The sequence below is a fragment of the Gobius niger genome (genome assembly GCF_951799975.1).
Source record: "Gobius niger genome assembly, chromosome: 22".
Taxonomy (NCBI): domain Eukaryota; kingdom Metazoa; phylum Chordata; class Actinopteri; order Gobiiformes; family Gobiidae; genus Gobius; species Gobius niger.
The window spans coordinates 18,190,596-18,204,085 of NC_136873.1; positions in this window are offsets into that span (position 1 = coordinate 18,190,596).

Consider the following 13,490-nt stretch of genomic DNA (forward strand, 5'->3'; position numbering starts at 1 on the left):
GTGACAAAAATGCCATTTTATTTTTGTTATAAAGTGTGATCTGCTTTGACCTGGTTGGACATTTGTGTGATGCTTCTTGACATAGGATGAGGGGGACTTCCATATTCTAAGGATAAAGCCCTCTTCCTATGTCAAGAGCGTTAAAACCTCTTAACGCCCCACCTGAACCAGGCACATTTTCTCCAGTTTGGCTTTACCCAAAACTAAAAACTAAACAAAAAAAAGCATCAAAATAGCAACAAAAATGAGGATGAAAATGCAACAAGAGCAACAAAAAATGTGCCGGCAAAGCAACAAAAAAGTGACAAAAACATGGTGACAACACAACAAAAAAGCAATGGAAAAAAAGCCATGAGAAATCAACCAAAAATCAACCGTGGAGGCGGGGGGCGGGGTTTGAGACGCAGCTGAAGTGCATGAGCCAATTACGCACAGGTGTCTGTCAGGTCTTGTTCTGTTCTTCGGAAATGGCTCTGTATTTGCATAGCGTTGACATTTTTTTAATGCTAGTCGCTGCTCTGGTCGCCCATATCATGCCGCTCTCCTGTGGATTTCCGGAGGAGCTCCATTTTGTGATAGCCTCTCCACAGGGCTGGGTATTCACCTTATTCCACCCTGCCCACTTTTGCTTTTCTCAGCACTTCTTTTGTATTGACACTTCCAGTCGAGCATGAAGTTATATTTGTATAGAAACTAATTTTCTCTGGACTTCTCCAGCCCTATAATAGGAGTGAAGAGGTGGGCACAATTCATGGCAACGCCCACAAAAACTTCCAGAATAAGGTGAATACCATTAAAGGAACAGGCCACCTTTTTTACATACTGTGATATGTTCTTACCTGAGCTTAGACGAGTTGATACGTACCTGGTCTTTGTGCGAGCGCTCAGTTACGCCAAACGACCAAAGATGTTGTTAGCATTTGGCTTCTCCCAGCATATTCCTATGGCTCCAAACGGGGGGGAAGTTGGAAGCGACTACAGTCTCCACAGACACGCACAAAGACCTGACAGGTACGCATCAACTCGTCTAAGCTCAAGTAAAAACATATCACAGTATGGGAAAACCGTGGCCTGTTCCTTTAAACGAAAAGTATTGACAGCAGGTACCGAACAAAATCATAACAGTTTTGATGCTGTTGGTCCAGGGACAGCACTAAAAGAAGTGACTTGGTTGTTTCTCAAATAAATGATTTTTTTTCCCCCCATCTTTCTCTCTCCAATTTTTGCCAAATTTTTATTCCCTCCTATTTTTTTTATCCAATGTTTGCCACATATTCTCCCAATTATTTTGCCACAAGCTTTGCCAAACTATTTCCCAAACTATTTTCTTAACATTGGAGATGAACACCATATTGTAAATTTGCAGATCTTTCACACATTATTGTTCTGTTTTCTGGTTCTAGATGACAAATATTTCAGTATAGTTATCGGGAAAAAGTCTCTTTCAGGTAGCAGTATCAAAAAACAAGTATCGTTAAAGTACTGGTATCAAAAGAAATGTAACGGTACTCATGCCCCAGTCCACACCAGCCATTTTCACTTTCAGCATGTTGTATCCGCACTCTCATCTGAAGTCACTGATACGTGCAGCAGCAGCTCCACAAGCACGAAGAGGAGTACTTTTGTTATATGTAAATCGCGCATAGTTGTTGTGATCCGGTTTGCTCTCGTCACCTCCAAACTTCAGCGCGGTGTCGCTCGCAGGTAAGCAGGATGCAGGCGGCAGCTCCTTCAGGGCGACGGAGGGATGCTGAGGAGCTAAATCCGTCAAAAGGACTGAGGCGCTTTAGTGTAAGTGTCACAGTTAGCTCTGATGTGGCGCGTTTGTGCTTACAGTAGTTACAAAATCACTTGTGTATGAAGGTGTGTTGGATTTAAGCGACGTGAGAAACACAGGGGCACTTGCGAGGGAGAGAGGGGCAGAAAAAAGTTTGGCGAAAAGAAGCTTAATCGGGTCATGTGATTGTTTTTGTGACGACAAACTCCTACAGAGGGAAACATCCAGGTTATATTGTAGAAAATAGCGACTTTTTGTTCAAATAAAGTCTGTGCCGTTCTCTTTCCTGTCTGAGGCGGTCTGAACTGTGGAGCTTGATCCGATCGGACCCTGACCGAGCTAAAAAAATAGAGTCAATCCGTGGAGAGTTAGGCCCTGTCCATACAAAGTCAAGCTGAGGACCAAACGCAAAGATATTTGATCAGTCCAGTGTATCGTCCATACGAGCCCGGCGTTTTGGGGGTCTGTAAACGAACATTTTCCAAACTGGGTCCCAGAGTGGAAAGATCTCAAAACGCCGTTTACGTGGCTCCGGGTCTATCCATAATCTACTGACCTTTTAATGAGATAGATGGATCTAAAATGGTTTTACTCCGCTCCTCTTTGCTCCACTACCGTCCACAAGCCACAGGTGACAAGTAGAAAAACACGAGTCAGTCTGTGTTTTTGGACTGACAGTAAAAGTCACTGACAGGTTTTTTTGCTTTAGTCCCGTTACGTCTGAAGAATAAACCCTCCTCCTCGTCTCTTCTGTAGATCCTAAATCCTTGAATCAGTTTCATTTTCCACAAAAGTTTACTGCACATCTTGTTCTATTATCTGTGTTAGCGTCACAGCGCCTCACACAGGCCTGGAACATGAATCACACTGTTTTCACAGGCCTGAGTCGACCCATGTGGACGCACACATTTACTAAGCTGGCTTCGTGCTTACAAAGAAAGTTTCTGAAAATATAAGCGTTTTGTCTTTGTGTGGATCTGGTCTTAGTTTCTGTGGAATCATAAGGTCTTTGATAATATTGTTTATCTGCCTCAATATATTTTACACACTTTTGATTTTGATATCGTGACAGGCATACCTGGGGCAACAATGGCACAGATGGTACAACAGGTCGTCTCATGGTCGGAAGGTCGGGGGTTCGAATCCCGACTCCAACAGCCAAGGCAAGTTTATTTGTGAGGACAATTCATACACAAAGCAATTCAAAGTGCTTCACAGTTGCATAAAATTATAAGAAGATTAAATCCATCCATAAAACATCGACATAAAAAAGAATGAATTACAGTAAGAGTGCAGATAAGATACTCTCAGTTGTCATATGCACGGGTAAAAAGAACTGTTTTCAGCCTGGATCTGAACATTGTCGGAGTTGAGGCCTGTCTCACATCCTCATGAAGACTGTTCCAGATTTTTGTCTCAGCGTGTTTAGTCCTGACTTTGGGAACCACCAGGAGACCCCCTCTCTGAAGTTCTCAAATCCCGGTGCACACTGTTGTTGTGTCCTTGGGCAAGACACTTCACCCTCCTTACCCCCAGTGTCTGCGTACATTGGTGTATAAATGAGAGTGTGAATGACTGGTACCTTTGTCCTTCGAACATCTTTGGCTTTGAGACTAAACTTAAAGCTCCATCTGAATCTGTTGCTTTGATCCCCATGTGCAGGCCCCCGAAATGACAAATTATGCATGATATGTGCACTTCATGGCATTCTGAATGTTCCTGGTGGCTTCCCTCTGAATGATCCCATCATACAAGTATCCATCCGTATCCACCCTATGACACCTGCCCTTGCGCCCCCCTCTGCCAGCCCTCCTGCCTGTGTGCCCGTGTTAGCAGGCCGGCCGAGGCTGCGAGTGCAGGTTAAGCAGGCGCGTGCCAGTCAAGCGTGACTGGTGGAGCAGCCTTGTCCTTTGTCATCTGTCCCTGAGCAGATCAGTCATCATGCGGAGTTTGTGTGGATGCTGTCCCCTATCTTTACACTGGAGCATACAGTGACAGGAGTGGAGGACAATATGCTTTAGTCACTTGTGAGTAGCAGCATTAGCCCCCATTAGTTTCTTCTTTCGACTGCTGCGGCAACAAGGTAAGAAAGTAATTACACATGTTGCTACAGGTACTTGCCCAAGACTATATTTTGTTTAGTGCTAATACTATTGTACATAAATCCATATGACTTTCATTAGATTTAATTGTAGTTTCTTAGGCACATTTCCGCTGCTAATTTCAAACCTTTATACAGCTAGCCAAACAATGGCTGACAGGAGTGGGATGGGCTGTAACACAACCATCCCCTTACATATAGAATACAATACCATATACAATAACACTTTCTTGATTTTTATACTTTTACAGAAGGCCTAGACAGTGGAAAAGAAAGACTGATAGAGGTGCCTTGAAATGTTTTTTTTTAAAACCATCTGATGAGGTCAGACAGAAGGGCAAGTCAGTCAGATCAGTTACAAAAGCAAATGTGATCGGCCATGTAACACTGAGCAGATACGGCAAAACACAGCAGAAGCTGAGAGAACAGGGATCCCGTGATCTATCCATTGTAGGTAATTGGAAATCATCAAGTTTTCTCTAAGGTGCAGGAGGAAGTGTTGCCTGACTATTTAAAGCAGTACTAAGTAACTTATTCACCTTAATAAATCCGTTCCGTAGTCCCTGTGGGGGTAATACAAGTGTTTATGGGATGATTGGAGGGTCTTTCATCTCCCCCTGGTGTCTCTGGCCAGAAAACCATGTTTGCAACTTGACTGCCCCCGGTGCGGAGAAAGCAATACACACTAATGGAATCACGAAGAAGAAGCTAACATGCTAACGGGCAAAGCTAACTGCGGGCTAACGTCACTTTAAACAGTATTTACAGCCAAGTTTGAGTGAAAAAAAATATTTCTATTGTACAATTGGATGCACAGTAACCCTCTCTCCCTTCGCCTTTCCTGTCTACTCTCCAAGACAATTAATAAATTAAAAAAACGTAACTTGCTGCTACACCTGCAGTTGCGCTTATGGCCTTTAGGGGGAAGAGTTACTTAGTACTGCTTTAAGTCAGATAGTAGACCTGTATTATGGACTGACTGCTCCTGAGGGAAGCATATGACAGGTTAGAGAGAGAAAGATGTTCTTTTATTCCAGTAAACCTCTTTTTGAAGCATAAGCCTCTGTTTTTGCTTCTTTTGTTTAACTGCTACAACTTTCCCCATCATGTGTTACAACCTACCCCGGTAGTGGGGTAGGTTGTAACATACCCCGGTAGTGGGGTAGGTTGTAACACATATATGTGCTTGGCAGCACAAATGAACCAGCTGCTGAGAGATGGGAATCACCCTGAATGGTTTACTGAAGGGCGCACAATCCTGATCCTGAAGGATCCCTCAAAGGGTACAGTCCCATCCAATTATCGGCCAATAACCTGCCTCTCCACAACGTGGAAGCTCATGTCCGGCATCATATCGGCTAAGATAAGTGGGCACATGGATCAATACATGAGCACAGCTCAGAAGGGAATCGGTACCACGATACCAGAGGTGCCAAACACCAGCTCCTGATAGACAGAACAGTCACTCGAGACTGCAGAACCCGACACACTAACCTGAGCACTGCCTGGATTGATTACAAGAAAGCCTACGACTCAATGCCACATACTTGGATCATTGAATGCCTGGAGCTATGAAACATCAACAGGACTCTAAGAGCCTTCATTGCAAACTCGATGAGGTTGTGGAAAACCACCCTTGAAGCCAATGGCTCTACAGTGCAGACATTGGGATGTCATTGGAACTAGAGAAGTGTGGTCGGATGGTGACTAAGAGAGGGAAGGTAGTCCACACAGAAGGGGTCTCACTCCCAAAAGGAACAATAGCAGACATTGAGGACAGTTACAAGTACCTCGGAATCCCACAAGCAAATGGCAACCTCGAAGAGGTGACAAGGAAAGCGGCTACGGCCAAATACCTCCAACGAGTAAGGCAGGTCCTAAGAAGCAGCTCAATGGCAAGAACAAGTCCCGGGCAATAAACAGCTACGCCCTACCAGTAATCAGATACCCTGCAGGAATAATAAGCTGACCAAAGGATGAGATACAGACCACAGATGTTAAGACGCGAAAGCTCCTAACCATGCATGGAGGGTTCCACCCCAAATCCAGCACTCTGAGACTGTACGCTAGCCGTAAGGAAGGAGGCCGAGGACTAGTGAGTGTGAGAGCCACTGTCCAGGATGAAACATCCAAGATCCATAAGTACTCAGTGCTCAGTGAATGTCTTAGACAAAACTAAAAACATGTACAGCACGCCATGATGAATGACAGTGTGTCGGGGATGACGGATAGAAAAAAGCCTAAGGCTACAATCCAGTGTGGCTTGTTCATTAACACGCACTGCCCCTGAAGAAATCCTACCAATGGCTGGACAGAGCAGGACTAAAGGACAGCACAGAGGCACTCATCATGGCTGCACAGGAGCCTTGAGCACCAGAGCAATAGAGGCCCAGATCTATCACACCAGACACGACCCCAGGTGTAGACTGTGCAAAGAGGCCAATGAGACAGTCCAGCTTTACATAACTGCAGGGTGTAAGATGCTGCTGGGAGAGCTTACATGGAGCGTCATAACCAAGTGGCTGGTATAGTGTACAGGAACATCTGTGCAGAGCATGGACTGGAAACCCCAAGGTCAAAGAGGGAAACATCTCCATAGGTGGTAGAGAATGACCGAGCCAAGATCCTGTGGGACTTCCAGATACAGACGGACAGAATGGTAATGGCGAACCAACCAGTTCCAATTCCTCACAATGTTCCTCACAGCTCAAACTGAGATCTTAAATCTCTGAGACAGCGCTCTGTATCCTTCCCCATACCATGATGTTGAACAATCATTGTTTTCAGGTCATCTGAAAGTTGTTTTGAGGCTCCCATGTTGCCACTCCTGGTCTTGAGTCAGGATATTAGTCAGAACTATCTCGGTGGAGGATTAGCTTATGTGTATAATATAGCACCCTAAGGAAACCCATGAACTTACCTCTATTGTCCCTCTTGTCTGCCGCTCCAGGAGCATCAACACTTGAGAGAAATCAGGAATATGAACAGCTTAACAATTACCAAACTAGTACCAAACTAAACTGCCATCTGCATTTCATGGGAGATGTTGTTGTCTGCAGAAGACATTGTAATAATTGCCATCATTTTAACCCCACAATTCCACCATGCTGTAGGAGCGTGGGCCATCTAAACACATCAAACTATTGTTTAGTCGGACTCTGATTCTTCCCACCGTCCTCGTGAAGGCAGTGTGTGCATATTGTGATAGTGATGCATGCGTGCCCATAGAGATAACTGGTGTGTGTTCTGATCACGGGCTCAGCGGGGGACCCTTCTTTATCCACAATCTTGTACATACAGCTGCTTTGATGCCGACGCCACTGTTTTTAACTCCCCAGTGACCGGTGCTGTTGTCAATGCGTTCATCGTGATTTTTTTTTTTTTCATTTTAAGCCCGACATCATGTTTCCTCTGACAGGCAGATGGAGGCGAGAATCCCCACAGTTTAAAGCTTCGCTCTTTTTTTGACCTTTACGTGTTATTAATATTTCTCTTGCAAATGAATAAATATGACACCTCAGCGGCAAATGTCACATGGCGGGTATTATAGAGGGTTTATTAATTGTGTGATGGAAATAATCATGCATATAATGTATTTAGAGAAGGTATAGCACCTCGTGGCGACTGTCAACTGTGTTTTATAGCTGAAAGGTAATGTAAGAATACTGCGTTCTACTTTGAAAAGTCAATGTTCACAATATCATTTCAATTCTTACACAAGCTCTTCATTTCCGTGAGCAATGAGTGTGCCCTTAAAAATAGTGTTGGTGAAAATGTTTCGATCAAAAATGCACTAATACCAAACGATCCTCTGTCTCCTCCTGCTCGTCCCCTGCCTGTTAAGTCCTGTTTCGTCCTTCTATGTCCTAAGTCCAGTTATGTCCTCTTGAGTCCTGTTATGTCCTGTTATAATGCACACCACTCCGCTGCATATTGTGGTGTTCTTGTCTCCGCGTCATGCATTAAAACCGTCTAATGCAGATCTCCAATCCTTACTTATGTCCTGTTATGTCCTTTTTAAGTTCTGTTACATCCCAAGTCTTGTTACGTCCTGTTTAGTTCTGTTAAGTCCTGTTACGTCCTTCTACAACCTTCTACGTCCGTAAATGTCCAAAGTCCTGTTTTGTCATGATGTCTCCCGTTACAAACAAAGTCCTTCTACACGTCCTTCTACACGTCCTTCTGCACGTCCTTCTACGCGTCCTTCTACACGTCTACGTCCTTCTATGTCCTAATAGTCAGGGACCCAAACTCTCAAAACTGGGTTGAACCTGACACCGTCTGATATATGTTTTATTTGTGTTTTTTCTGTTAACTTTGACCCTAAGGACCAATAATCGGAGGGTCTGCTCTGCTGGAAATATTGCGAAAAAAATTTGTGGCCATTTTAGTGCATGCACCCTGTATTTTTATCAGAAAAATGTGAAAAACGACTTTTTTCCCTCAAATCCTCAGTGGGTTGGGTAGGCTGTCAATAAATGCATTCCAGATACACAGAACACATGTGCTGAGAACATCCACTGAAAAAATCGCTCTTAAAACACATTTCTACACATTTTTGCATCAATTTAATGCAAAAAAATGTGTTGTTTTCTCACTTTTTTCCAATATTTTTATCTTTACTTCATTGGCAATCAACTATTCCACCCAGTTATGGCATCAGTCAATATGCCATTATTTTAAACAGACTGTAGACACATTCCACAGGAAAAATGATCAAAATCCGACCAAAATCATTGGATCTGTGATGATTTAAAGACCAATAAGTGATCAACAGACTCAGAACCTCAGAACTGTCAAAAGTCACTTTTGACACTGGTCCATATTTTGATTTAGGCCATTTCCAGCCCATTAGATAATGATTTACACCAATGTAATTGGTATCATTGGAAAGAAGACATTGTCATGTTTCATTTTAGCCCAAAGGTACTACTCTGTAACAATTGCCGTGGTAACCAAAGCTCCTCAGACTCAAATGTGAGAAATTTTTTTCACAATTTTCACAAAAAAATGTTTTACTACGTTTAATGCTGTTTCTTCCAGGAACGTCACAGACACAAAGCTCTGATACTGGGCAACTCTCTAGACTCTGAGGGTTCAGGAAATGTATAACATGTCAGAACTTTCTCAGCTTACGGCCTCACTGTGAGCCATGAAGTAAAAGAATGTCCACCTCATATGAGCCTCTCCCATAGAAATAAGCCTATATCTGCCAGGTTGGAACAGCTGGTGGGACTTTCTGACCAGGACAAGCCCAACGTAACTTGAAATTACATTTATGGAGAACAACAGTTCTGTATTTTTACATAAAGTTGTTCATCTATTTTTTATATTATGTAACTCTTTATCTATCCTTTACTATGCCATATACACAATATACATCTGTTGATTTCACTCCAATATACATCCCTTTAAATCTGTAAAAAAAAATCCTCAAGAATCCAAGATAATTCCAACAGTGTGTCTTTGTAGACACCACATGGCTATGCCTAAAATACTACACATTTGTTATACATTAGATGGTAATGTGGTTGGTAATGTATTTGCTGAGGAAAGCTGTGCTCTGAAGCTGTATTTTCCATAAACCACATGTTTACAATGAACAACAGCCTTTTTACTGTTTAGTAAATTAATAAAGTAAATAATTTGATGTAGTCCGTTCACTAAAGTTGGTTTATTACATCACTAATGCACGACGAGTCCCCACAAAACTAAAGCTTAGGGCTCGTCCAGGACTAAATCACAGTGGCAGTCGTCTGAACAAAACAGTCCATACTGGATTAAACCATTTCTCTTCGCTTTTCTGAAGTTGTTTTAAGTTCTTTGTACATGTTAAAATTGTCACACTTTAAAAAATATATATTCATGTATTTCAGTTTTGGTTATAAAGGACCTGCATCATGCTATTTTACTCATTCCAAAGTAAACTATAAACATTTATATGATATATTGTATCTTGTATAAGTATTTTCTGGGGTTATATTTCCAACCCGGAAGACAAGACACTTGCGCTCAATTAACTCCGCCCCCTCTCTGCGCTCATGCAACATTAGCAGTAAAATAAATATAAATATCACAGCAATAAGTGAAGTTACTTCATAATGCAGTTATAAGGAGTTGACATCTGCCTGACATTATCGTTAGGTAAGAAAAAAGAACAGGTGTGTCCAGAGTAGGTTAGAAAGAGCTCCTTTTTCACATCCTTCAGTGCAAACATGACATCTGTTCAGACGCTCAGGGGTTGCGTTTGTTTTCTCCGCAGGGGCAGCGCGGACGTGTCAGGCAATTCCTTTTCTTTCTTTTTTTAAATTAATTAACTTTTTTTACAAATTAAAATCGAGTTTTCCAGCAGAGGGCGGAGCTGCTCAGAGCAGGATTCAGGAGGATTGCTGAGAACTGTGAGAATGAAGCCAAAAAACACTCTGGGGGTGTTTTTGATTAGGAAATAGCACAACAAAGTCGATTTTGCATGATATAGCCCCTTTAATGTTGTGTAATTTATTTATTTTATTCTCTGGCACATTGAATCTGTACTGCCCACAAGAAATGTGCTTTATTAATGATTAAATAAAAAGTAACTTTTATGACCAGAATTTCTAGGCGCAGCCCGGGACCGGAGGGTTGCTGGTTTGGGAACCTCAGGATCTCATCTCTGCTGTTTGCAGATGATGTTGTTCTGTTGGACCTTCAGCTGCTCTGGTTTGCAGCCGAGTGTGAAGCGGACGAAATTAGTTACCTTCACAAGATGGCTTAGGGTAAGGCAGTTACATGGGAGGAGCTCGGAGTAGAACCACTGCTCCTTCATGTCAGGAGCGGCCATATGAGGTGACTTGGGGACACACTAGATGGACTATATCTCTCTGTGGCCAGGGAATGCCTCGGGATCCCTTCAGAAGGGCTGGAGTTAGTGTTTGTGAAGAGTGATATCTGGGAATCTCAGTTTTGACTGCTGCATCCATGACCAGACCATGGGTAAATTGTAGGAAAATGGATGGATGGGTGCAGACCTGGGTCAAGACGAGAATCCAGTAGAATCCAGTTCCAGTACTGTAGAACACCTCAGTACTTCTAACCTAGCTTCTGGCTCAAAATCTAGAGATAGCTCCACAGGCAGCGGGATGGCTCTGCTCCTGCAGGTTTCTCTGAAGCTTGAAGGATGAGTCAAATGCGGAGGGTAAATTTCCCTATTGTGAGTCTATGAATACATTAAATACTAAACTGGACTCCAAAAAGCATTGAAAATATTATTATTAAATATTATTAATATAAAGACAAATGCCATCAAGAACATTTCAGACATTGTAAAAAGTTGTGGATCAAGTGAGGCTGAAAAATTGAACCACACAAGGCAGGACTTGATCACCTCGACTGGGTCGTCTGGATATGAGAGTATGATGTAGAAAGACCCAAAGTACACAATGACCCCAGGAAGGTCACTGTGGATGTTTCTGAGTCGCACCAAGCTTGTTAGCACTGGCCTGAATATATTAATACAGGAGGAAGAGGAGCTGACCAGTGCAGGACACCATGCTCTGAAACAGGGACAAACCCACGAGGCGCTGCACTGTTTTCAGAACAGCACTGAGAGCAGGCAGCCAGGTTTCCTCTGGGTGCTCCTGATCTCCAAAAACATGCTGGTCAGGCAGCACACTCAGTCGCAGCGACTCAGGGCTAACCCAACACCTGAACACAATGTCAGTGTACAATTATACACTGACAAAGCACTTACTTATACGTCCTGTGGAGCATGGCTTCTTTTAGAACATCGTTAAAAAGTGCATTCATTTCTGTTATTCAACTTACTAAACTGTGAAACTAATATATGATAGACTCATTACATGCAAAGTGAGACATGTATGGCCTTTATTCATTATACTTTGGATGATTATGGCCCAACTTGTAAAAAACACAAATTAAAAATCTCCTAAAATTAGACTATTTTGAAAATGCCATAATCATGATAACAAACAAAAGCTTGACATATGGAACTGTGCATGTCATGAGTCTATATCATATATAAGTTTCACATTTTAACTTGAATTACAGAAATAAATGAACTTTTGAACGATATTCTAATTTTCCGAGTTTCACCTGTACTGTTAAAGGCTACAGAAAACTGATATATATTTTTTCTTTTACAATTTAAGATACAGCTTATATGATACAGAATAATTATAATTTTAATAAATGTAATTTCAAGTTACGTTGGGCTTGTCCTGGTCAGAAAGCCCCACCAGCTGTTCCAACCTGGCAGATATAGGCTTATTTCTATGGGAGAGGCTCATATGAGGTGGACATTCTTTTACTTCATGGCTCACAGTGAGGCCTTAAGCTGAGAAAGTTCTGACATGTTATACATTTCCTGAACCCTCAGAGTCTAGAGAGTTGCCCAGTATCAGAGCTTTGTGTCTGTGACGTTCCTGGAAGAAACAGCATTAAACATAGTAAAACTTTTTTTGGTGAAAATTGTGAAAAAATGTTCTCACATTTGAGTCTGAGGAGCTATGGTTACCACGGCAATTGTTACAGAGTAGTACCTTTGGGCTAAAATGAAACATGACAATGTCTTCTTTCCAATGATACCAAATACATTGGTGTAAATCATTATCTAATGGGCTGGAAATGGCCTAAACCAAAATATGGACCAGTGTCAAAAGTGACTTTTGACAGTTCTGAGGTTCTGAGTCTGTTGATCACTTATTGGTCTTTAAATCATCACAGATCCAATGATTTTGGTCGGATTTTGATCATTTTTCCTGTGGAATGTGTCTACAGTCTGTTTAAAATAATGGCATATTGACTGATGCCATAACTGGGTGGAATAGTTGATTGCCAATGAAGTAAAGATAAAAATATTGGAAAAAAGTGAGAAAACAACACATTTTTTTGCATTAAATTGATGCAAAAATGTGTAGAAATGCGTTTTTAGAGCGATTTTTTCAGTGGATGTTCTCAGCACATGTGTTCTGTGTATCTGGAATGCATTTATTGAGAGCCTACTCAACCCACTGAGGATTTGAGGGGAAAAAAGTCGTTTTTCACATTTTTCTGATAAAAATACAGGGTACATACACTAAAATGGCCACAATTTTTTTTCGCAATATTTCCAGCAGAGCAGACCCTCCGATTATTGGTCCTTAGGGTCAAAGTTAACAGAAAAAACACAAATAAAACATATATCAGACGGTGTCAGGTTCAACCCAATTTAAAGAGCTTTTGAGAGTTTGGGTCCCTGACTATAAGTCCTGTTTTGTCCTATTAAGTCCTGTTATGTCCTGATATGTCCTGTTACAAACTAAGTCCTGTTACATCCTTCTACGTCCTTCTATGTCCTTCCGTCCTTCCATCCTTCTACGCCCCTCTATGTCCTAAGTCCTGTTATGTCCTATTAAGTCTTGTTATGTCCTGATATGTCCTGTTACAAAAGTCCTGTTAAGTCCATCCACCTACATCCTTCTGTCCTTCTGTCCTTCTATGTCCTTCTACGTACTTATATGTCATGTCCTGTCATGTCCTGTTATGTTTCTGAACATCCTGTTAAGTCCTGTTATGTCCTCCTGTTACATCTTGTTTCACCGTGATGCAAATCTCAGTGGGACTTTCGTGGTTAAA